Source organism: Protopterus annectens, chromosome 3.part1 (assembly GCF_019279795.1).
Source record: "Protopterus annectens isolate FY-2018-M chromosome 3.part1, PAN1.0, whole genome shotgun sequence".
NCBI classification, from domain to species: Eukaryota; Metazoa; Chordata; order Ceratodontiformes; family Protopteridae; genus Protopterus; species Protopterus annectens.
In genome coordinates, this window is record NC_056732.1 from 871,446,441 (window position 1) to 871,473,940 (window position 27,500).

Below are 27,500 nucleotides of genomic sequence, written 5' to 3' on the forward strand. Positions count from 1 at the left end.
AAAAAGCTATCATAAAGGAGATTATTCCTAGGTTTAGCGTACCGGAAAGGATCTATAGTGACAATTGTACACATTTTGTGAATCAGACCATACAGCAATTGGGACGCTTCTTTGGGATTTCCCTTAAGAACCATTGTGCTGATTACCCTCAGTCTGCAGGACTGGTGGAGAGGCACAATGGAGTCCTTAAGAACAAACTTAGAAAGTTAGTCAGCGAAACACAAAAAAACTAGGTGCACTGTCTGCCTCTGGCGCTGCTGAGTATGCAAACAGTTCCAAATGCAAAGCATTTAACTCCTTTTGAAATGGTGTTTGGGAGGGCATATTATGTACCTCAGTGGAAAGCTCTCATGCCTGCAGACCAGGAGGCTGATAGTTCACTAGCTAGTTATATGAGGAAACTGTTAACAAATAAATCTCTTTTGCAGTTTAACTCTTTTTCAGATAAAGAACAGACCAGACCATTGGAAGCGATTCTAGCCCCGGGGTCCTGGATCTGGGTAAAGGTAACAAAGAGGAAGAATTGGGCAAGCCCGAAGTGGGAAGGACCGTACCAGGTACTGCTGGCCACACCTACTGCAGTCAAAATAGCTGAAAGGTCATCTTGGATCCATTTGACGCATTGTAAACCAGTAAAGAACTTTCAACTTGATAAAAACATTGTAACTGTTACGCAACAAGAACAAAATGGCCAAAGATAGAAATCCAGACCAACCTCAAAAATGTTGCATAATCATATTATTGAGCATACACTTGTTGACTGTACTTTTGACAATTTTCTTTTTGTTGTGTTTTTTTCATTTCTCAACCACACAAGTAAAACTGGATACACGTAATGAGACATCCATAGACTGGCATCCAAACTTTAACACATACCTAGAAATTAAACGTGTATATGCTGAGACTATGAACATTTCAAACTGCTGGGTTTGTACAGCTATACCAACAGCATATGGAGGACTACTAATGTCCGCTGTTCCTTTACGGATCAATGAGACTTGGGAGAATTTGCTTTTTGACACAGGAACTGTGAGATCACAGGATAAAATAGCATTATATTTACCTGTTACACAAAAAGGGATTGTGTGTTTTTTCAAGAATGATACTCTCCAGGTGGGCTGGAGTAACTGTAACATAATATCTTATAGATGTTATATTAAGACTAAAAGTGGGGGTACTGTTTGCAATACTAACTATGATTCATATTTGAACTCAATGAAAACGACATTGAATGAAGTACAAAGAAATCCTGTTTTGATTAAACAATTGTCAATCATAGATAAGAAAATGTTTCATGCAGGGCTAGTGCGTATTAGCACTAAAGTTGAAAACTGTTATTTTGTGTGTGGGGAAAAGGCATAAAAATGGCTACCTGAGAATTGGTCGGGCAGTTGTTTTTTGGGCTACCTGGTTCCGGCCATATGACACACTGCAGAATTACCTCTGGGTAAAATATGGAACGTGAGAGATGTTTCCAAGAAAACCAAAGATCCAATCGAGAAACCTGTGAATCCAGTAGGGCGAGATGAAGCAGGTTGGAAAGACCATAATTCCATGAAGGACAAAGACAAATTGACTCATATGGACTTGAGTGACAGTGTTATATCTTGGGCAGGTATACTCCCAGCGTATGGTGCAGTCAAATCGATTTGGGAGCTGAGAAAACTGTCAACTTCTCAAAGTAATAAGTAATGCAACTTTTTCTGCTCTTGAATTAGTGACTGATGAACTGAATGCCATGAGAACTGTTGTGCTGCAAAATCGGATGGCTCTTGACTTCACCCTAGCGGCGAGTGGTGGTACGTGTGCGCTTATCAAAGAAGAATGCTGTGCGTACATACCAGATAATAGACATGAAATTAATAACCATCTGGAGGTGATTCAGCAAGTGTCGGCCATGACCAAACCAGGCCCAAACCCTCTGACAGATTTTTTCCAGAATCTGTTTGGGGGGTGGGGTTCCATCCTAATGAATATTCTGATTGCCATTTGTGTGGGTTTACTCCTATTAGGAGCATGTGTTTGTTGTGGAATCCCCTGCATGAAAAGATTAATTAAAGATTTTATAGATATGTCTGTCTCTGAAACCTTGTATAAAGACATTGAACTTGAGGAATTGGTTCCAAATGAAATTCTCCTTGAAGTCAATGACTATCTTAACTGCAAATCCTAAGTGGAAGAGGTTAGGAGAAGAAATAAAAATCGTTTAAACTTCTGAGAATAGAATAAAAAGTATTAACAGGGGAGAAAATGTTAGAAAAATATGTATTAATGTATATGTTTAGTGCTTATTAAGAAATAAGAAAGATATAATGCATTTTATTCTATTAATGTTATGACAAGAAAAATGAATTCATGTGAAACTGCAAGAAGCTTTTGGAAACTGCAGTGTGCTTTTTGCAAGTTGGCCTCTGACCCCAGCAGCTGCTAGCTCAGCCAGAATTAATGTTTATGCTTCTCACAAGTGATTATCTGCTGGGTCAGGAAATTAAATGTGTGAAATAATGAGAATCTTCTGCTCTTTTCTGCTTGAGCAATCAACCTTGTATAAGTTACTAGATAACTCACCGGCTGCAAGGAGGAAGTGATAACATGTAACAAGGAAAATGTATTGAGAACTGTATCTACTATTATGTTCGAATTAATTTAGAATCTTGAGTGGAAACTTTTGTAAAATGGTATTGTAACTAACCAGGTGGCTAGCAAGGCCACGTTGTTTACTGGAAAAACTTTTTAAGCAAAATGTATATCAGCATTTTAGATGAATAGAATATTGTAAGCTAAAGTGATGTAAAACCCCCTTGTGACTGACTACATCAGCCTCGTGGGTTAATACTAGTAAGAAATACTATAAAAGTTGTGTTCTTCCTGTTTCATTCAGACTAAATTCTGTACTTGTACTTTTTTGCCTCCTGGTGTACACTAGTAAAGAACCTGAACCTCCTGTGCATTGATCTTTTTATTACAGTATTTTTTCATTTAACAGTGAGGAAGACAAGGGGATATAGGTAAGGTAGGAGGAAGTTACAGGAGTCATAGATTGGATAGAAGGGTAGTTAGAGGTTATATCTGAGTGAGGAAGACAAGGGGATATAGATAAGGGAGGAGGAGGGGAGGAGGAGGTTACAGGAGTCATAGTCATAGAAGGGTAGTTAGAGGTTATATCTGAGTGGGGAAGACAAGGGGATATAAATAAAGGAAAAGGAAGTTAAAGGAGTTAGAGAGGAGAGAGATGTGTAGTTAGAGGGTATATCTGATTGAAGAAGACAAGGGGATACAGGCAATGGAGGAGGAAGTTACTGGAGTTATAGAGTGGATAGAAGTGTAGTTAGAGGTTATATCTGAGTGAGGAAGATAAGGGGATATAGGTATGGGAGGAGGAGGTTATAGGAGTCATAGAGTGGACAGAAGTGTAGTTAGAGGTTATATCTGCTTGAGGAAGACAAGGGGATATAGGTAAGGAAGGAGGAGGTTACAGGAGTCCTAGAGTCATAGAAGGGTAGTTAGCAGTTATATCTGCATGAGGAAGACAAGGGGATATAGGTAAGGGAGACTGAGGTTACAGGAGTTATAGTGGGGATATAAGTGTAGTTAGAGGTTATATCTGAGTGAGGAAGACAAAGGCATATAGGTGAGGGAGAAGGAGGTTAAAGGAGTTAGAGTGGATAGAAGTGTAGTTAGATGTTAAGACTGAGTGAGGTAGACAAGGGGATATAGGTATGAGAGAAGGAGGTTACAGGAGTTATAGAGTAGTTAGAAGTGTTACAGGTTATATCTGAGTGATGAAGGCAAGGGGATATAGGTAAGGGAAAAGGAGGTTACAGGAGGTATAAGGTGGATAGAAGTGTAGTTAAAGGTTATATCTGAGTGAGGAGGAAAAGGGGATATAGGTAAGGGAGGAGAAGGTTACAGGAGTTAGAGTGGAGAGAAGTGTATTTAGAGGTTATATCTGAGTGAGGAAGACAAGGGGATATAAGTAAAGGAAAAGGAGGTTACAGGAGTTATAGAATGGATAGAAGTGTAGTTACAGGTTTTATCTGAGTGATGAAAACAAGGGGCTATAGGTTAGGGAGGAGGAGGATATAGAAGTCGTAGAGTGGATAGAAATGTAGTTAGAGGTTATATCTGAGTGAGGAAGACAAGGGGATATAGGTAAGGGAGCAGGAGGTGACAGGAGGTATAGAGTGGATAGAAGTGGAGTTACAGGTTATATCTGAGTGAGGAAGACAAGTGGATATAGTTAAGGGTGGAGGGGGTTACAGGAGTTATAGAATGGATAGAAGTGAGTGAGGATGACAAGGGGATATAGGTAAGAGAGAAGGAGGTTACAGGAGTTACAGAATGCATAGAAGTGTAGTTAGAGCTTATATCTGTGTGAGGAAGACAAGGGGCTATAGGTAAGGGAGGAGGAGTTTACAGGAGTTTGGGTGGATAGAAGTCTAGTTAGAGTTTATAGCTGAGTGAGTAAGACAAGGGGATATAGGTAAGGGAGGAGGAGGTTACAGGAGTTCTAGAGTGCATAGAAGTGTAGTTAGAGGTTATATCTGGGTGAGGAAGACAAGGGGATATAGGTAAGGGAGGAGGTGGTTACATGAGTCATAGAGTGGATAGAAGTGTATTTAGAGGTTATATCTGAGTGAGGAAGACAAGGGGGTATATGTAAGGGAGGAGGAGGTCAGAAGAGTCATAGAGTGGATAAAAGTGTAGTTAGAGGTTATATCTGAGTGAGGAAGACAAGGGATATAGGTAAGGGAGAAGGAGGTTACAGGAGTCGTAGAGTGGATAGAAGTGTAGTTAGAGGTTATATCTGAGTGAGGAAGACATGGGGATATAGGTAAGGGAGGGGGATGTTACAGGAATTATAGAATGCAAAGAAGTGTAGTTAGAGGTTATATTTGAGTGAGGAAGATAAGGGGATATAGGTAAGGGAGGAGGAGGTTACAGGAGTTAGAGTGCATAGAAGTGTAGTTAGAGGTTATATCTGAGTGAGGGTGGGAGACACAGGGATATAGAAAAAGGAGAATGAGGTTACAGGAGTCCTAGAGTGGATAGACGTGTAGTTAAAGGTTTAATCTGAGTGAGGATGACAAGGGGATATAGGTAAGGGAGACGGGGGTTACAGGGGTTTGAGTGGATAGAAGTGTAGTTAGAGGTTATATGTGAGTGAGGAAGACAAGGGATATAGGTAAGGGAGATGGAGGTTACAGGAGTTATAGAGTGGATAGAAGTGTAGTTAGAGGTTATATGTGAGTATGGGAGAGAGACACTGGGATATATGAAAGGGAGAAGGAGGTTACAGGAGATATTGAGTGGATAGAAGTGTAGCTGGGATATATGAAAGGGAGAAGGAGGTTACAGGAGATATTGAGTGGATAGAAGTGTAGTTATAGGTTATATGTGAGTGAGGAAGGCAAGGGGATATAGGTAAGGGAAGGGGCTGTCACAGTAATTATAGAGTGGATAGAAGTGTAGTTACAGGTTATATCTGAGTGAGGAAGATAAGGGGATATAGGTAAAGGAGGAGGATGTTACATGAGTTAGAGTGGACAGAAGTGTATTTAGAGGTTATATCTGAGTGATGAAGACAAGGGGATATATGTAAGGGAGAAGGAGGTTAACGGAGTTAGAGATGGGATAGAAGTGTAGTTAGAGGTTATATCTGTGTGGGGATGACAAGGGGATATAGGTAAGGGAGGAGGAGGTTACAGGATATATAGAGTGGATAGAAGTGTAGTTAGAGGTGATATCTGAGTGAGGATGCAAACGGAATATAGGTAAGGGAAGGGAGAAGGAGGTAAGAGGAGTTATAGAGTGGATAGAAGTGCGTTTAGAGGTTATATCTGAGTGAGGAAGACACGGGAATATAGGTAGGAGAGAAGGAAGTTAAAAGAGTTATAGAATTGATAGAAGTGGTGCTTGAGGTTATGTTTGATTGAGGCAGACAAGGGGCTATAGGTAAGGGAGGAGGAGGTTACAGGAGACAGAGTGGATAGAAGTATAGTTAGAGGTTATATCTGAGTGATGAAGACAAGGGGATATAGCTAAGAGAGAAGGAAGTTACAGGAGTTATAGAATTGATAGAAATGGTGTTTGAGGTTATATCTCAGTGAGGAAGACATAGGGATATAGGTAAATGAGGAGGTTGCAAAATTCAGAGAGCGGATAGAAGTGTATTTAGAGGTTTTATCTGAGTGAGAAAGCCAAGGAGATATAGGTAAGGGAGGTGGAGGTTACAGGATTTAGAATGAATAGAAGTGTAGTTCGAGGTTATATCTGAGTGAGGAAGACAAGCGGATATAGGTAAGGGAGGAGGAGGTAACAGGAGTTATAGAGTGGATAGAAGTGTAGTTAGAGGTTATATCTGAGTGAGGAAGACAAGGGGATATAGGTAAGTGAGGAGGAGGTTACAGGATTTAGAATGGATAGAAGTCTAGTTCGAAGTTATATCTGAGTGAGGAAGACAAGGTGATATAGGTAAGGAGGAGGAGGTTACAGGTGTCATAGAGTCATAAAAGTGTAGTTAGCAGTTATATCTGAGTGAGGAAGACAAGAGGAAATAGGTAAGGAACAGGGAGGTTACAGGAGTCTATAGAATGGTTAGAAGTGTAGTTAGAGGTTATATCTGAGTGAGGAAGACAAGGGGATATAGGTAAGGGAGGAGGAGGTTACAGGAGTCATAGGGTGGATAGAAGTGTAGTTAGAGGTTATATCTGAGTGAGGAAGAAGATAAGGGGATAGAGGTAAGGGAGGAGGACGTTACAGGAGTCATAGATTGGATAGAAGTGTAGTTAGAGGTTATATCTGAGTGAGGAAGACAAGGGGATATAGATAAGGGAGAAGGAGGTTACAGGAGTCAGAGTCATAGAAGGGTAGTTAGAGGTTAAATATGAGTTAGGAAGACAAGTGGATATATGTAAGAGAGATGGAGGTTACAGGAGTTATAGTGGTGATATAAGTGTATTTAGAAGTTATAACAAATTGACAGAAAACACCAGGAAGGACCCTGTTGATTAGTGTCTTCCTTGTGGTATTTAAAGGTTATATCTGAGTGAGGAAGACAAGGGGATATAGGTAAGGGTGAAGGAGGTTACAAGAGTTAGCGTGGATATTAGTGTAGTTAGAGGTTTTATCTGAGTGAGGAAGACAAGGGGATTTTGGTACGGGAGGAGGAGGTTACAGTAGTCTTAGAGTCATAGAAGGATAGTTAGCAGTTATATCTGAGTGAGGAAGACAAGGGGATATAGGTAAGGGAGACGGAGGTTACAGGAGTTATAGTGGGGATAGAAGTGTAGTTAGAGCTTATATCTGAGTGAGGAAGACAAGTGGATATTGTTAACGGAGAAGGAGATTAGAGGAGTTATAGAGCAGATAGAAGTGTAGTTAGAGGTTATATCTGAGTGAGGAAGACAAGGGGATATAGGTAAGGGAAAAGGAGGTTACAGGAGGTATTAGGTGGATAGATGTGTAGTTAAAGGTTATATCTGAGTGAGGAGGACAAGGGAATATAGGTAAGGGAGGTGAAGGTTACAGGAGTTAGAGTGGATAGAAGTGTATTTAGAGGTTATATCTGAGTGAGGAAGACAAGGGGATATAGGTAAGGGAGAAGGAGGTTACAGGAGCTATAGAGTAGATAGAAGTGTAGTTAGAGGTTATATCTGAGTGAGGAAGACAAGTGGATATTGTTAACGGAGAAGGAGGTTACAGGAGTTATAGAGTGGATAGAAGTGTAGTTAGAGGTTATATCTGAGTGAGGAAGACAAGGGGATATATGTAAGGGAGGAGGAGGTTACAGGAGATATTGAGTGGATAGAAGTGTAGTTATAGGTTATATCTGAGTGAGGAAGGCAAGGGGATATAGGTAAGGGAAGGGGCTGTTACAGTAATTATAGAGTGGATAGAAGTGTAGTTAGAGGTTATATTTGAGTGAGGAAGATAAGGGGATATAGGTAAAGGAGGAGGATGTTACATGAGTTAGAGTGGACAGAAGTGTATTTAGAGGTTATATCTGAGTGATGAAGACAAGGGGATATATGTAAGGGAGAAGGAGGTTAAAGGAGTTAGAGATGGGATAGAAGTGTAGTTAGAGGTTATATCTGTGTGGGGATGACAAGGGGATATAGGTAAGGGAGGAGGAGGTTACAGGATGTATAGAGTGGATAGAAGTGTAGTTAGAGGTGATATCTGAGTGAGGATGCCAACGGGATATAGGTAAGGGAAGGGAGAAGGAGGTAAGAGGAGTTATAGAGTGGATAGAAGTGCATTTAGAGGTTATATCTGAGTGAGGAAGACACGGGAATATAGGTAGGAGAGAAGGAAGTTAAAGGAGTTATAGAATTGATAGAAGTGGTGCTTGAGGTTATGTCTGATTGAGGCAGACAAGGGGCTATAGGTAAGGGAGGAGGAGGTTACAGGAGACAGAGTGGATAGAAGTATAGTTAGAGGTTATATCTGAGTGATGAAGACAAGGGGATATATCTAAGAGAGAAGGAAGTTACAGGAGTTATAGAATTGATAGAAATGGTGTTTGAGGTTATATCTCAGTGAGGAAGACCTGAGGATATAGGTAAATGAGGAGGTTTCAAAATTCAGAGAGTGGATAGAAGTGTAGTTAGAGGTTTTATCTGAGTGAGCAAGCCAAGAAGATATAGGTAAGGGAGGTGGAGGATACAGGATTTAGAATGAATAGAAGTGTAGTTCGAGGTTATATCTGAATGAGGAAGACAAGCGGATATAGGTAATGGAGGAGGAGGTAACAGGAGTTACAGAGTGGATAGAAGTGTAGTTAGAGGTTATATCCGAGTGAGGAAGACAAGGGGATATAGGTAAAGGAGAAGGAGGTTACAGGATTTAGAATGGATAGAAGTGTAGTTCGAAGTTATATCTGAGTGAGGAATACAAGGGGATATATGTAAGGGAGGAGGAGGTTACAGGTGTCATAGAGTCATAAAAGTGTAGTTAGCAGTTATATCTGAGTGAGGAAGACAAGAGGAAATAGGTAAGGGACAGGGAGGTTACAGGAGTTTATAGAATGGGTAGAAGTGTAGTTAGAGGTTATATCTGAGTGAGGAAGACAAGGGGATATAGGTAAGGGAGGAGGACGTTACAGGAGTCAAAGATTGGATAGAAGTGTAGTTAGAGGTTATATCTGAGTGAGGAAGACAAGGGGATATAGATAAGGGAGGAGGAGGTTACAGGAGTCAGAGTCATAAAAGGGTAGTTAGAGGTTATATATGAGTTAGGAAGACAAGTGGATATACGTAAGAGAGATGGAGGTTACAGGAGTTATAGTGGTGATATAAGTGTATTTAGAAGTTATAACAAATTGACAGAAAACACCAGGAAGGACCCTGTTGATTAGTGTCTTCCTTGTGGTATTTAGAGGTTATATGTGAGTGATGAAGACAAGGGGATATAGGTAAGTGCGAAGGAGGTTACAAGAGTTAGAGTGGATAGTAGTGTAGTTAGAGGTTTTATCTGAGTAAGGAAGACAAGGGGATTTTGGTAAGGGAGGAGGAGGTTGCAGTAGTCTTAGAGTCATAGAAGGATAGTTAGCATTTATATCTGAGTGAGGAAGACAAGGGGATATAGGTAAGGGAGACGGAGGTTACAGGAGTTATAGTGGGGATGGAAGTGTAGTTAGAGCTTATATCTGAGTGAGGAAGGCAAGGGGATATAGGTAAGGGAAAAGGAGGTTACAGGAGGTATTAGGTGGATAGATGTGTAGTTAAAGGTTATATCTGAGTGAGGAGGACAAGGGAATATAGGTAAGGGAGAAGAAGGTTACAGGAGTTAGAGTGGATAGAAGTGTATTTAGAGGTTATATCTGAGTGAGGAAGACAAGGGGATATAGGTAAGGGAGAAGGAGGTTACAGGAGCTATAGCGTAGATAGAAGTGTAGTTAGAGGTTATATCTGAGTGAGGAAGACAAGTGGATATTGTTAACGGAGAAGGAGATTACAGGAGTTATGGAGCGGATAGAAGTGTAGTTAGAGGTTATATCTGAGTGAGGAAGACAAGGGGATATAGGTAAGGGAGAATCAGGTTACAGGCGGTATAGATTTGATAGAAGTGTAGTTGCAGGTTATATCTGTGTGTGGAAGACAAGAGGATATAGGTAAGGGAGGGGGATGTTACAGGAGTTATAGAGTCGATAGAAGTGTAGTTAGAGGTTTTATCTGAGTGAGCAAGACAAGGAGAAATAGGTAAGGGAGGAGGAGGTTACAAGAGATATAGAGTGGGTAGAAGTGCAGCTGGAGTTTATATCTGTTTCAGGAAGACAAGCGGACACAGGTAAGGGAGAAGGAAGTTGCAGGAGTTATAGAATGGATAGAAGTGTAGTTAGAGGTTATACCTGAGTGAGGAAGAGAAGGTGATATAGGTAAGGGAGGAGGAGGTTACAGGATTTATGTAAGGGATAAGGAGGTTACAGGAGTTATAGTGGGGATTGAAGTGTAGTTAGAGGTTATATATGAGGGAGGAAGACAAGGGGATATAGATAAGTGTAGAGAAGGTTACAGGAGTTATAGAGTGGATAGAAGTGTAGTTAGAGGTTATATCTGAGTGAGTAAAACAAGGGGATATAGGTAAGGGTGGAGGAGTTTACAGGAGTTATAGAGTGGATAGAAGTGTTGATAGAGGTTATATGTAAGTGAGGGAGGGAGACACGGTGATATAGATAAGAGAGAAGGAGGTTGCAGAAGTTATAGAGTGTATAGAAGTGCAGTTAGAGGTTATATCTGAGTGAGGAAGAGAAGGGGATATAAGTAAGAGGGAAGGAGGTTACAAGAGTTATACAATTGATAGAGGTGTAGTTAGAGATTGTATCTTTGTGAGGAAGACAAGGGGCTATAGGTTAGGGAGGAAGAGTTTACAGGAGTCATAAAGTGAATCAAAGTGTAGTTAGAGGTTATATCTGAGTGAGGAAGACAAGGGGATACAGGTAAGGGAGGGGGATTTTACAGGAATTATAGATTGGATGGAAGTGTAATTAGAGTTTATATCTGAGTGAGGAAGACAAAGGCATATAGGTAAGGGAGGAGGAGGTTACAGGAGTCATAAAGTGGATAGAAGTGCAGTTAGATGTTATATCTGAGTGAGGAAGACAAGGGGCTATAGGTAAGGGAGGAGGAGGTTACAGGAGTCATAGTGTGCTTAGAAGTGTAGTTATAAGTTATATCTGAGTGAGGGTGGGAGAAAGGCGGATATAGAAAAGGGAGAAGGAGGTTACAGAAGTCATAGTGGATAGAAGTGTAGGTAGAGGTTATATCTGAGTGAGGAAGACAAGGTGAAATAGGTAAGGGACGAGAGGAAACATGAGTCATAGAGTGGATATAAGTGTAGTTAGAGGTTATATCTGAGTTAGGAAGACAAGGGGACAGAGGTAAGGGAGAAGGAGGTTACAGAAGTTATAGAGTGGATAGAAGTGTAGTTACAGGTTATATCTGCATGAGTAAGACAAGGGGATATAGGTAAGGGAGGAGGAGGTTACAGGAGTTATAGAGTGCATAGAAGTGTAGTTAGAGGTTTTATCTGAGTGAGGGTGGGAGAATTGGGGATATAGAAAAGGGATAAGGAGGTTATATCTGAGTGCGGAAGACATGGATATATAAATAAGGGAGAAGGAGGATACAGGAGTTAGAGAGGGGATAGAAGTGTAGTTAGAGGTTATTTCTGAGTGAGGAAGACAAGGGATATAGGTAATGGAGGAGGAGATTACAGGAGTTATAGAGTGGATATATGTGTAGTTAGAGGTTATATCTGAGTGAGGAAGACATGGGAATATAGGTAAGGGAGAAGGAGGTTGCAGGAGTTATAGTGTGGATAGAAGTGTAGTTAGAAGTTATATATGAGGAAGGAAGAAAAGGAGATATCAGTAAGGGAGAAGGAGGTTACAAGAGGTATACAGTGGATATAGGTGAAGTTACAGGTTATGTCTAAGTGCGGAAGACAAGGGGATATAGGTAAGGGAGATGGAAGTTACCTGAGTTATAGAGTGGATAGAAGTGTAGTTAGAGGTTATATCTGAGTGAGGAAGAGAAGGTGATATAGGTTAGAGAGAAGGAGGTTACAGGAGTTATAGAATTGATAGAAGTGTAGTTAGAGGTTATATCTGAGTGAGGAAGACAAGGAAATATAGGTAAGGGAGGAGGAGGTTACAGGAGTTATTAAGTGGATAGAAGGTTAGTTAGATGATTTATGTGAGTGAGGGCAGGAGACAGGGGGATATAGAAAAGGGAGATGGAGGTTACACGAGTCATAGAGTGGATAGAAGTGTAGTTTGAGATTATGTTTGAGTGAGGGAGGGATACACGGGGATATAGGTAAGAGAGAAGGAGGTTACAAGAGTTATGGAGTGGATAGAAGTGTAGTTAGAGGTTATATCTGAGTGAGGAAGACAAGGGGATATCGGCAAGAGAGATGGAAAATACAGGAGTTATAGAATTGATAGAAGTGTAGTTAGAGGTTATATCTGCATGAGGAAGACAAGGGGATATAGCTAAGGGAGGAGGAGGTTACAGGAGATATAAAGTGGATAGAAGTGTTGTTACATGTTATATCTGAGTGAGTAAACAAGGGGATACAGGTAAGGGTGGAGGAGGTTACAGGAGTTATAGAGTGTAAAGAAGTGTAGTTATAGGTTATATGTGTGGGAGGGAGGGAGACACGGGGATGTAGGTAAGAGAGATGTAGGATGCGGGAGTTATGGAGTGGATAGAAGTGTAGTTAGAGGTTTTGTCTGAGTGAGGAAGACAAGGGGATGTCGGTAAGGGAGAAGGAGGTTATAAGAGGTATAGAGTGGATGGAAGTGTAGATAGAGGTTATATGTGAGTGAGGGAGGGAGACACGGGGATATAGATAAGAGGGAAGGAGGTTACAGGAGTTATCTATATATATATATATATATATATATATATATATATATATATTTATATATATATATATATATATATATATATATATATATATATATATATATAGTGGATAGAAGTGTAGTTAGAGGTTATATCTGAGTCAGGAAGACAAGGGGATACAGGTAAGTGAGAAGGATGTTACAGGAGTTTTAGAGTGGATAGATGTGTAGTTAGAGGTTATATCTGAGTGAGTAAGACAGGGGGATATAGGTAAGGGTGGAGGAGGTCACAGGAGTTGTAGAGTGGATAGAAGTGTAGTTAGAGTTTATATCTGAGTGTGGATGACAAGGGGATATAGGTAAGAGAGAAAGATGTTTCAAGACTTATAAAATGAATAGAAGTGTAGTTCGAGCTTATATCTGAGTGAGTTAGACAAGGGGATATAGGTAAGGGAGGAGGAGAATACAGGAGTTATAGATTGCATAAAAGTGTAGTTAGAGGTTATATCTGAGTGAGGGTGGGAGAAACGGGGATATAGAAAAGGGAGAAGGGGGTTACAGGAGTCATAGAGTGGAAAGAAGTGTAGTTAGAGGTTATATGTGAGTGAGGAAGACAAGGGGATATAGGTAAGGGATGAGGAGGTTACAGGAGTTATAGAGTGGATAGAAGTGTAGTTAGAGGTTATATCTGAGTAAGGAAGACAAGGGATATAGGTAAGGGAGAAGGAGGTTACAGAAGACATAGAGTGGATAAAAGTGTAGATAGAGGTTATATCTGGGTGAGGAAGACAAGGGGATATAGGTAAGGGAGGAGGAGGTTACAGGAGGTATAGAGTGGCTAGAAGTGTATTTAGACGTTATATCTGAGTGAAGATGACAAGGGGATTTAGGTAAGGGAGAAGGAGGATACAATAGCTAGGGTGGATAGAAGTGTAGTTAGAGGTTATATCTGAGTCAGGAAGACAAGGGGATACAGGTAAGGGAGGAGGACGTTACAGGAGTTTGAGTGGATAGATGTGTAGTTAGAGGTTATATCTGAGTGAGTAAGATAGGGGGATACAGGTAATGGTGGAGGAGGTCATAGGAGTTATAGAGTGGATAGAAGTGTAGTTAGAGGTTATATGTGAGTGAAGGAGGGAGACACGGTGATGTAGGTAAGAGAGAAGGAGGTTACAAGCGTTATAGAGTGGATAGAAGTGTAGTTAGAGGTATATCTGAGTGAGGAAGAGAAGGGGATATAGGTAAGAGAGAAGGAGGTTACAGGAGTTTTAGAATTGATAGATGTGTAGTTAGAGGTTATATATGAGAAAGACAAGGGCCTATAGGTTAGGGAGGAAGAATTTACAAGAGTCATATAGTGGATAGAAGTGTAGTTAGAGGTTATATCTGAGTGAGGATGACAAGGAGATATAGGTAACAGAGAAAGAGGTTTCAGGACTTATAGAATGAATAGAAGTGTAGTTAGAGCTTATATCTGAGTAAGGAAGACAAGGGGCTATAGGTAATGGAGGAGGAGGTTACAGGAGTTATTGAGTGGATAGAAGTGTAGTAAGAGGTTATATCTGAGTGAGGAAGACAAGGGGATATAGGTAAGGGAGGAGGGTAACATGAGTCATAGAGTGGATATAAGTGTAATTAGAGGTTATAGTTGAGTTAGGATGACAAGGGGATATAGTTAAGGGAGGAGGAGGTTACAGGAGTCATAGAGTGGATAGAAGTGTAGTTACAGGTTAAGTGTGAGTGAGGAAGACAAGTGGATATAGGTAAGGCAGGGGTTTTTACCATAATTAGAGTGGATAGAAGTGTAGTTAGAGGTTATATCTGAGTGAGGAAGGCAAGGGGTTTTAGGTAAGGGAGGAGGAGGTTACAGGAGGTATAGAGTGGATAGAAATGTAGTTAGAGGTTATATCTGAGTGAGGGAGATGAGGGGAAATAGGTAAGGGAGTAGGAGGTTACAAGTTTTTAGAGTGGTTAGAACTGTAGTTAGAGGTATTTTCTGAGTGAGGAAGACAAGGAGATATAGGTAAGGGAGAAGGAGTTTAAAGGAGTTAGAGATAGGATAGAAGTTTAGTTAGACTATATATGTGTGAGGAAGACAAGGGGATATAGGAAAGGGAAGAGGAGGTTACAGGAGTTATATAGAGTGGATAGAAGAGTAGTTAGATGTTATCTCTGAGTGAGGAAGACAAGGGGATATAGGAAAGGGAAGAGGAGGTTACAGGAGTTATATAGAGTGGATAGAAGTGTAGTTAGAGGTTATATGTGAGTGAGGAATACAAGGGTATGTAGGTAAAAGAGAAGGATGTTACAGGAGTTATAGAGTGGATAGAAGTGTAGTTTGAGGTTGCATATGAGTGAGGAATACAAGGGGATATAGGTAAGGGAGGAGGAGGTTACAGGAGTCATAGAGTCATAAAAGTGTAGTTAGCAGTTATATCTGAGTGAGGAAGACAAGAGGAAATAGGTAAGGGACAGGGAGGTTACAGGAGTTTATAGAATGGGTAGAAGTGTAGTTAGAGGTTATATCTCACTGAGTAAGAAAGGGGATATAGGTAAAAGAGGAATAGGTTACAGCAGCTATAGAGTGGATAGAAGTGTAGTTACAGGTTATATCTGAGTGAGTAAAACAAGGGCATACAGATAAGGGAGGAGGAGGTTACAGGAGTCATAGAGTGGGTAGATGTGTAGTTAGATGTTATATCTGAATGAGGATGACAAGGGGATAAAGGTAAGGGAAGAGGAGGTTACAGAGTTATAGAATCGATAGAAGTGTAGTTAGAGGTTATGTCAGAATGAGGAAGACAAGGGCATACAGGTAAGTGGGGGAGGAGGTTAGAGGCATTATAGAGTGGATATAAGTGTAGTTAGAGATGATATCTGAGTGAGGAAGACAAGGGGATATAGGTAAGGGAGAAGGAGGTTACAGGAGTTAGAGAGGGGATAGAAGTGTAGCTAGAGGTTATATCTGAGTGTGGAAGACAAGGTGATATAGGTAAGGGAGGAGGTGGTTACAAATGGATTTTCTGAAAATGAGCTCAGGCTGCACTGTTGTTCCTATGGTGGAATTAAGCAGGCAGCTTTTTCTGTGCTGCTCCTTAGTGAATTACTTAATATAGTTCTGCAAATGAGAGTACATTTGGCTTCTTCCATGATTTTTACTTGATGGTCAAATGAAATGCTTGCTGCACAGTGCTGTTTCTAATATGCAAGAAAATATAGCAAAAATCTAACCAAGGAGATATTACTGATTTAACTGTACACCTCGGACAAATGCTCTGCTTAGGAACATATACATATTTCCATATGGGAGTAATCAGTTTTATACCTTACTTTTTTTTTCTTCACGGGTTCCGCACTTATTTGTCATTAGTGCAGGTACAAATTGTCCTTGGGGGCTATCCCTGTCTGATGTCATCAGAAAACAGCCATTACATAGCTAAATAAAGGTTGTGCTGTTTGAACAGCGTCATTCTTCCTATTCATATGTGACTGGATCTTACACTTTGAGCTAGGTAGTGAGTGCGGGTGTGCTATCATTTGCCTCTTAGACATAGCCAGGGCATATTGGGCATACTGTGCATGCCTCTGTCTGCCAGCACTATCTGTAGCTAGTAGTCCTACCTGAAAGTCCTCATCTGCACCTGCTGTTGGCCCTGTCTGTTGTCCTTGAAATTGTTGTCCAGCACCTTTCTATACTTGTTGAAGCTGTTTTCTGAGTATTATAGTGTGTGACATGGAACAGACTGTAAGTATTTTGGTAGATGTGCTTGAATTATATTGCAGTGTACTTCCTGATGTGTCTAGACAATGGAACCATGATTTAAGCAAACCAGACACGTTCTATGACATTCCTAGTTTGAATATTGGCCTGTTCATTGAAGTTGTGTATGTTTCTCATGGGTGTCATGAGCCAGGGTTCCCGTGCATAACCTGCATCCTCTACTGGATGTCTATGAGGAATGTCATCCCTAGTAAACCTTGTGTACAGCTCACAAGTGTGGCATATGTGTGAGTTGTGGAAACTGCCTGGGCTATCTGCACAGACATTGTAGATCATCCCTTGGGCATTGCAGTCTACCTGACAGTTTATACATTGAAAACCTTTTTCTGTTGATGTACTGCCCTCTATGTTCTGTTGGGTGAGTCTTTTATTTCAATGTGTGTGCAATCTACAGACCCCAACAATTCAGGGAACTGCACTACTGCATAGAATTCCTGCATGGTTCTTCTTGCGTCTCATGTGGGATTCTTTTGAAACAGATTTGCACCCTTGCATGTGGGAACATGGCATTTAAAAACTGCCCACCCTGTATTGCTCAGCAATTTCTGTCTCATGCAGTCCATGATAAGTCAGACCATGTCTATATACCCTTCCTCTTTTTTTGATTGAGATCTGGCAGCAGCAGCACCCTGATTTAAAGCCTGTCACACACACAGAATAATACTAACAGCAACAATCCCTAATGTAATTTTTTTCCTAAGTGAAATGATGCCTGTACTCCAAAGAGATTTAGTGTACAAGGCAAAAGTCTACACTGAGTGCACACAAATGCTTTATAGATTCATGAATAGCTCTGCCATGTTAGATTGGTTAATTAGCGTATACTTTGGCTCTTTATGCTTTCCTTAGCATATACTGTCATGCCGCTGACACTTCATGTTGCTGTTAATGAATCCAGCTCACAGTCTTAAAGTACTGGAGAACAGAGAATGTCAAAACTCATTGTTCTCCTTTAAGGTTGTTTTGTTTTTTACATGGAAAGCACCCCCCGCCCACGACACCCTCAAAGTGAAGTGAAGCCAAGCCCTCCAAATCCCCAGGTGTGAAACTGAATAATTAAAAATGCAGACTTATCTAGAGCAACTCTGAGACTACCATTTCTTAGAATATTCTTTTTTCAGAGGTATGATAGCTTTACATATAAGACTAGTGAGACTTGTAGGTCTGTAGTTTCCAGGGTCTGTAGATGGCCCATCTTTGTGCAGAAGGATGACTGTTGCCTTTCTCCATTCATGAGGCATGAAGGCTTTTTGGAGGCTATAGTTAAATAGTAATTCCAGAGGGCCTGATAGGTCATGTTTCATGCTATTCAGAAGGCATCCTGGGATATTGTCTGGGCCCATTGATGCAGTGTTCTTGGTCTTAGAGATACCATTAAGGACCTGTTCCCTATTGATAATAGGGTGAGTTATATTTGATATTTCCTGAGGGAAGGTTGAGGGGGAGAAAGGAATAGAGTTGGAGCTGAAGGTGGCTCCATTACAATGAGCTCTATGCAAAAATGTGTATTGCCATTGAGGTTACGGACATATGTAAAGACTGCCTTGTGGCTGTCCTTAGCCTGGGAGGCCAAATTTACCTCAAATTTGGCTTTGGTAGACTTTATTTGTCCTCTGAGTTGTTTGTTTAATTTGATGAGAGTGCTTTTATCCTGCTGGATGCTGCACTTTTTGCTATGATTTTCTTCCTCCTGTTATACAGATGATTGATTTTGTGATTTCATCAGGGTGGCTTGTTTTTTGAGTTAGTTCTGTACTTCTTCCTGGTGGGTACAGCTACCTCTATGCAGCTATTAACATGCTTATACAGGGTTTCTGTGAACAGTTCAGCATAGGCAGAAGTGTTTTCAGGGTTTATGGGGGCTTGAAATTTTGCCAGGTTCTCACTTAATAGCAGGTTAGCCTTAGAATAGTTCCTGAATATTGCAGGTGTAGCTGGGGGTCCAGGTTTTATTTTTGCTTAAAAGGAGACCATTTTGTGGTCTGACCTTACCTGGGAAGGCATTACAGTAGGGGATGTGCAGCAGTCTCCCATATTAGTGAGGACCAGATCCTGTACGGTTGCACCCCTGGTTGGTGTATTGACTATCTGGTCCAGGGAGTTAGTGTTTACAAAATCTAGGAATCTCTGTGCATGCACGTTTGGTGTCGTGTAGGATTCCCAGTTAATAGTGGGGTAATTAAAGTCACTCATGAATATGGTGTTGGGTTGGATAGTTAGTGTTTCTAATAAGTTTAAATAGATGGTATGGGTTTCCTGGGTCATAGAGGGGGACCTATAGCTTGCAATGAAGTGGTATTGGATTTTACCTATTGTGATTTGAACATTGTGCATTGTCCTGTTTGACCAGCCTTGAAGTATATTTATTTTTGATATAAATAGAGACACCTCTACCTTTAGTCCTTACATGTGAAGTAGCTGGCATAAATGTGTGGAAGGCATTATATCTTTGCACTGTTGATGTGCTGTTCTTGACTTTAAACCCTGTCTTAGTGACTGCACAGATGTCAGCATTCTCTAGGGTAAAAAGAGCTTCTAAGGAGTGGAGCTTTTTGTTTAGACTCCTAGCACTGGGCAGTAATACCTTTAGATTTTCTTGGTTTTGATTTGCGATGTCAGAAGTACTTTCAGTTTGGCATTGCCTAAAAGAGGCACTATGGTGGAAGACAATGGTTTAGCTAATATTTGAAAGCCTAGTGGGGATAGGTGCTCTCCATCCCTGGCAAAGCAGCGTGGTCTGTTGACCTTCTCCTTCCATGCTGACAAATATTGCACCCCCTTAGAATTACAACAGAAACTAAGCCAATTATTAAAGTTAATCATCTTTTGTTTGTATTGTGGTATCATCCTTGGAGAAGGTAAAATGTTGCTCAATGCTAGGCTCATACCAGCCTGAGACACATATTCTGAGAGCTCCATTATGTCTCTTTTCATATAGTCTAGGGAGGAACGTCTCAGGTCATTTACTCCCACATGGACAATGACTGAGTCATATTGGTACTTGTGGTCCAATGAACTGAGTGCATGGGTAGTGTGGCTGATCTTAGCCCCTGATAAGCAACGGACGGTAACTTTCTCCTTACTCAGCCTGGTGAGAGAGACATCAGTGTCTCACGATGGAGTCTCCAATGACTAGAATGTTGGACTGTGTGGTGACTTGCCTTATGGACTTTGAGGTAGAGGCTCCATGAGATGTAGCTCTATGCTGATGTGGCTGTTGTTTTGAAAGAGCTAATTTGGGGCTGCTGAGGGTATTTGTTATGTGCACTTCGTCTAGGAGGTCTTTGTGGGTTAGGAAGGTTACTGGTAAATGCCTCAGCAAATGTGAGTCTATATGTCTTCTTTGAATTGTGCATGATGGTTGCAGCATGTGTACTACTGACAACATTATTGACATTAGGAGTACTTTTATTTGAGAGCTTTGCCTCCACTGATGTTGTTTAAATACATCTCTCACATACCATATCAGTTTGTTTGAGAATTAACTGATTGTCAGTAAACATGAGGCAATTTCTACATTGCCTCAGGATGCCTATGTCCAACAAGCCAGTAACGGAGACAGTAGGAAAGTTCATATCCATGGCAACAGACCCTTTTTTATTGATTAGACAGTTGGAGTAAGAATATCAGTCAATGCCAAGAGTATCTGGTTTGCGACTATGTGGAAAGTGCTTGTCACTGCAAACTAGTTGTCCTGTATGCAACTAGATATTGGAGAAATTTCACTTGTACTTTTAAAGAAAAATGTCACTCAAGGTTTCTGAGTCTGTACAGAGCACTGCCAAACACTGGAGAGGAAACTAATGCGTAGACCCTGAAAATTTACAAATGAAGTATTTATGCAGATATTCTGAAGTTAGGAACAAATCAAGCAGTACTTACTGAAAACAAAGAATCAGCTTGTTAAGAATGATGAAAAGAGGGGAGTCAAATGAATGGCTACTGCCTGGCTACTAGAGCTGGTCTCACCATAGCTTCACTCTATTGGGATACAATGCTCCTTTGCTACTTCTCTCACCAGAAGCAAAATGTTAGCACCAATCTCAAGAAGAGAAGCAGGCTACAGCCTGTTTGGTGATCCACAGTCTTGTCCCGGATGATGTAAGGGTCTGTAGGCTTCTAGACTTTTTCTGGTAGATGCCTCGAATAGCAACCCAGGCTAAGCACAGGCCCTCACACTCCAACCAGAAACAGTCAGGAATCAATGCATTCTGCTCCTTCTCTCAGCAGGATCAGAATATAAGCATTGATTCCATGCTGTCACCTATAAAGCAGTTATTAGCCTTTCTGGTGATCAGCACTCTCAAGGAAATAATGTCCCTACTCCTTCTCTCACCAGGAGAAAACAGAAGCACTAATCCCAAGATGGCTACTGAGAGGTACACTGTGGGCTCTGCAATAGCTGGTGGTCTTGCAATAGATACTTAAAGGTAAGATGAGAAAAAAAGGTTTATCCTACGCACTGCAGTGTGCACTTAGCAGTTAGATATGAAAGTGGGTAACTTAAGCTTTAGCTTTCTAAACAGTTAAGTTTTAGTGGAGAGCCAGTATTTTTAAAAGAGCAAGATAGATTGAAAGGGGGTGGGCACTTATAATTTCTGGTACTATGGAATACAGTAGGATGGCCAATAAATTTAAATAATTGAAGGGGAGTGATGTCATAAAATGCTGATCTTGTGCTTACTCACACTGGCAAGTGAAAGGAGAGAGGGAACAAGATATATGATCAAATTAACATAAAGGGTAGGCAACTATAAAGACAGTGGTGTTTAAGAACGTAACAGTAACATGGTGGCAGGGTGTGAAAAATTCTGTCAGACTCACAAAAGACAGAGTTGTGGTCTCTCTTCAATTTGTAATACGCAGTTAAAAGCAGAATACAAGCAAAACACAGTGTAAAGAAAACAAATTGCAGTATATAAAATAGAAAAAGGCAGTAAAGTAATACAAAATACAAGAAATAAAAGAGAAACTAACTTTACCCTCACAGCAAGTTGTGGCAGAGTCTGGATGAGCCTTTCCAGTAAAGTTTTGAAATGTTTTATTTTTACCCCTTAAATAGAACGTGTAAGTCCTAGCTCCACCCCCCCCCAGTTCACAGATTGTTAACCATAACTGACCTGTTCTAACTCATGTGTGACTCCTTAATTGACTTGTTCTAATTTCAGTCTGACTCACAAGAGACAGAGCTGTGGTCTCTTTTTAAGTTTTAATATACAGTTAAAAGTATAATACAAGTAAAACACAGTGTAAAAAAAACAAATCACAGTATACAAAATAGAAAAGGGCATTAAAGTGAACATTGCTGCTGTTAGTTGAGTGTTTGTAGACTGAACTCCATGTCTTTAAGCTTCACGTCGAAGTCTGGGACAGACTCCCCATCCACCTAAAACAAAGTTCATCCCTGTCCTATTCTAGTGCAAATTGGATCTATGGACGAGACAGAAGCAGCTCCTTAATGCTTTATCCCATCCACTCAAATTATCTATGGTATGATCAGAATTATTCTCATTATGGGTTAATATATAATTATTGATGAGGGCCAAACTTAAACCAAATGGGTTAGACATTCATATGTTGATGGGTGTTTAATAGGCTAATGACCATGAGGGCCTTTTTAAACCTAGCTATGCATCCCAAACCTCAGACATGTTCTGGAACCCATGATAAGTGTAAGCAGGGCCTTGGGAGATGACACATTTGCAAGAAGGGGCCTGGGCCATGACACATTCACAGGCTGCCTATGTCCATTAGAGATATAGGTGCCAAACCTGGGATGAATTTCCTGCTCTCCATCCTTTTTTCCAAACTACACTTGAATTAGGTTAGGGAGAAACTACTTCATATGGATGGGGAACCTGTTTCAGAAAAGGGGTAGTCTTTGGGATATATAACTGTCTCTCCAGCATTTCAATTTATATCACAAACAAGGTTTAAGTCTTTAGAATGGATAATTCTGGTGTTTGCTTTGTGGATATGCAGGAAGTCCATCAAAGTGGGGCTTGACAATGCCTTGTATGCCAGGCATAGATCTCCCTTCAACAACTTGTAGGAGGCAGAATATAGAGATAGGACCTTGAGGCAGTCTCATATGACATGTTACTTATGCCCTGTATTCTTTTAGTGAGGAACCTCTGTGGACATTCCAGTTGTTGGTTATGCCTGGTTAGATACATACCAAAGGGGGCATTGTCCTCAATGACAGGTCTGCTGAATGCCAAATACAGTGAAATAATGACTTTGTTGGACCTATATGCCTTACCTTTGTTTATAAGTTGCACAACATAGAATGATTTCTTCACTAATTTGACACATGATGGTCAAAAGGTAGATTATTGTCTATGTGTTTCCCCATACCCTAACTATTGGGTCAACGTTTAGGTGTGTGTTGACAGTATGATAGCTCCCAGGGCTGGATGACTTCCCAAATGATACTATTATGCATTTCTTGGAATTTAGCTTTAGCCCATGGCTCTGACACCAGTCATTTGTTTGCATCAGCCCTAACATGTGTGTTATTTGGAGATTCGATGACAGCTCCTAATTGCAATCCTCTATAAATTTAGTCATCCAGAGGTCACTGAAATTGGCCTTGACTTCAGAGAAGTAAATGCCAAAAAAGGAGTGGTCCTAGGACCGATCCCTGAGGGACTCCGCTTGTGACTGACCCCTTTGTGGAGGTGAACTCCTGAATTCTAACTTCCTGGTTCCTGCCTGTGAGCCAGCTGGCTATCCACTGGGTGACATAAGGGTTTGGACCCAATCTCATGAGGTTGTCAACAATGCCTGAGTGGGGTGATGTGTCAAATGCCTTGACCAGGTCAATGTAGGCAGTGTTAACCATTTTGCTCTCATTTATTGCTTTGGTGACCTTTTCAAAGAAGTCCACCATGTTGAGTAGGAATGACCTGCCCTTGACAAAATCAAGCTGGGTTGGCTCCAGTGTCTGGAGATTTCCTATGTCATTATTGATCTTTTCCATAGCAATTCTGCTTCTGGAGCATTTCTCCCCGGGCCTCCGCTGAAAACAGGATCTGTGGAACCTAGTCGGACTTTCCCGGTCAACAAATCTTAAATAAATAAAAAAAAATAAAAATTCTTTCCATGGCTTTGCATATGAGACCAGTGAGACTTATGGGTGTGTAGATTCTAGGGTCTGTAGGTGGCCCACCTTTGTGCAGAGGGATGACTGTTGCTGTTGTCCATTCATGAGGCCCAAAGGCTATTTGCAGACTACAGGTAAATATCAATTCCAGAGGTCTTGATAGGTCATTTTTCATGCTATTTAGAAGGCATCCTAGAATATTGTCTGAGTCCATTGGTGCTGTCTTCTTGGGCTTAAGAAAGAGCCTTATGAGCCCATTCCCTAGTGATAGAAGGGGAGTTATGCTTGATGCTTTTTCTTGAGGGAAGGTTGAGAGGGAGAGAGGGGTAAAGTTAGAACTGAATTTTTCAGCCAGTATGTTTGCTATATATTCTGGCTCAGTATAGGTGACTCCATTAGCAATGAGCTCTGTTCACAATTGTGTAGTCCCTTTGAGGTTGCAGACATAGCTAAAGAATGCTTTGTGGTTGTCCTTGGGCTGGGAGGCTAAATTTACCTAAAATTTGACTTTGGTAGACTTTATTTGTCCTCTGAATTGTTTGTTTTGTTTGATGAGAGTGCTTTTATCCTGTTGGGTACTGACCTCCTAATTTTTGCCATGATTTTCTTTCTTCTGTTATACAGTCTGTTGATGGTGTGATTCCACCAGGGTGGCTTGTTTTTTTTAGTTAGTTCTCTACTTCTTCCTGGTGGGTACATCTGCCTTTTTGTAGCTGTTAACATGCTAGTATAGGGTTTCTGTAAACAGTCCTGACTAGGCAGCATAGTTTTCAGGGTTTATGGGGGCTTGAAATGTGGCCAGGTTATCACTTAATAGTAGGAATTTACCCTTAGAGTACTTCCTGAATATTCCAGGGTTAGCTGGGGTTCCAGGTTTTATTTGGATTTCAAAGAAGACCATTTTGTGGTCTGACCTATCAGAGAAGATATTACACTACGGCATGTGCAGAAGTTTCCCATACTAGAGAGAACCAGACCCAGTACAGTTGCACCCTTGGTTGGTGTACTTTACAAAATCAAGGAATCTCTGCACCTTTGCCATTTATGTTGTGTATAATTCCCAGATAATACAGGGGTAACTAAAGTTGACCATGAATATGGTATTGGGTTGATATTGGGAAAAACAAGGTGCCCACAAATTACCACATAGGTGGTAAGCCATTAAGTACGGAAGAAGTAATTAGAGATTTGGGGACCAACGTAGATTGTAATCTCTCCTTTGATAATCACGTTGGCAAAGTGGTTAGAAAGACCTTCTATATAGCCCACCTTATCACAAAAGGGTTCACATCTAGGTCAAGAGAGGTCATTGTGTCCCTCTACTCATCACTCATCAGGCCCATAATTGAATACAATGCCCCTTTTGGGATGTACCTTACTCGACACCTGCAGCAACTGGAGAGACCCCAAAAGTACCTCACCAAGAGGATCATGGGCTACAAACAGATGTCCTATGCAGCTCGACTAAAGAAACTCAAGCTCTACTCAGTTGCTTACCGCCTACTCAGAGGTGATCTATGCCTGATGTACAAAGCCATGTCAAACCCAGAATTAATGGACATGCTCCACCTCAAAAAAATCCAAGTCCCTTAGAGCTACACGCTCCAGGGACCTAAACCTCAGCACAAAAATAAATAGGACATGCTGGAGGGACAGATTCATTTCCCAGAGGCTCCCCTCAGTCTGGAATAGAATCCCAATTCATGTTAGACATAGCCCCTCGCTGACCCACTTCAAGCGAAATCTGGACGCGTGGATGGGAAATCGCAAATTCACCCCTGGGATCTCTTCTGTGTCCCTGCTAGACAGAGGCACAGTAAACTAATCTTAAAAGGGTACCTTCTGTGACCTACTTTACAGAGGCACAGTAGGATAATCTAATAGGGAGGCAGAAGCCAAATACACTCTGGCTAGGCTTATGAATGCCTTAGGGCAGATAGCCTAGTATCTACCTATGAACCGGGCTGGGTTAATTTGAGCACAAAAAGGAAAGTTGGCTAGGCTAAAAATGTCCCATAAGAACAGCTAGCCTAGTGCTTAACTATGGACCTCTGAACCTTTAAGTACGTTACTATAACTGGTAATTCTTTCACTTTTCTAGTAAAAAAATCAGGTGAATCTTTGAGCAGTGGTAACAATATACAATGCCTATGGCAGAAATAAACTTGTATATATTTTGTATTTATTGTTTACGGTAACTGACATAAGGTGGGGTTGACAAATGCAATACATCTCTCAGCCTCTTTTCATAGGAAAACTTTACAAAGCCTCAAATAATAGACAGATTTTAAATATTGCTCTTATAAACTTAGGAAGTTACTAGAATAAAAAGGATTTGTGTTAGCATGCATTTGCTGAATAATATGAAGTTTGAAACTCAAATGTATTTCATTATTCTCTGGCTTCATTTCTTAGTGATTTGTTAGAAAACTACAAATTTTATGAGCAACAGACAAAAATATGAGTCAAAACTCTGCACATTCTGTGAAAATCTAGATAGCCGAGAGATATGAATAGAAGCAAGTGGAAACATATTACTGTGGGTGTATATTTTTCAGCTTCTCCTCAAGAAGACATGAGAAGTCCAGAGAATGTGATATCACTTTTTGGTGGCAAGAGATATACAAGGGTGAAGGCAAGAGTGTGGCACTGAATCAAGAGAGCTGACAACAGTTAACATGATACCCCGACCCCATGTAGAAAAAAAAGAATGGGGAAAAAGGGGATGATGATGTACATGGGTCAGCTACAGTAACAGGTCGACTTCTGAATGATTATTGATATGGTTTGTTTGGGGGGGGTTATTTGTCAGAGAGTAACATGTTCATTATATTGATTTGATTCCTTCATAGCAAAAGGTAGTATATCATCTCAAAAACAACACATTCCTCTTGGTCAAAATGCATGCTGTGTACCAGAATGTTTTATTAGTAGTCCCTGTGTGTTTTTTTTTAGTCTGAGCTGTGTTTAAGGGACTGGCATATGGCCTCCAATATATATGTATATATATATATATATATATATATATCTATATATGCATATATGTGTGTGTCTGTGTGTGTGTGTGTGTGTGTGTGTGTGTGTCTGTGTGTATACAGCTATAAAATCAAGCATTTCAGAGAGCTTTTGTCACAGCCTAATACTATGCCTGTTTTTCACTAATTTAACTTATAATGCCCGAACTGTGTATGTACTAATTTCTCACTATGAAGTAAAAATTCTACACACACATCACCAGAAAAAGCAATACATGATTTTCAGTTGTAACATACCTTGGCTACAATATCATGTTTCAAGTGATTAAAACTGTGGAGTTGAAGTCAGAGGTGGACTACTTTGAAAGCTGAATAACCTCTTATTACCTGAAGGCTTCTTAATGGAATCTCAGAAATACAGAAATATAGCGTTTCAAAAACTTTAGATTGTGTGCTTTTACTGGCACAATCTGGCATTTGTTATTGCACATTTTTATTAGGGGTGCTGTAATGATGTTCTGATCAATACACTGAGTAAAATAATAGACTAAATACTACTTTACCATGTTTTCATTACATCAGAAGAAAAAAAATTCAATTTATTTTCAGTGAACAGACACTGCCCTCCAGTTTAAACTCATAGACAGTAAACTGCATTACAAAACTATACCATAGCTCTCAACCTCTTAGCACAAAAAATCTGAACAAAGCCAAAAATAATGGGGGGGACAAAGCCCCAAAAATACAGACAAATTTTAAATATTGCTCTTATAAACTTATTAAGTTATT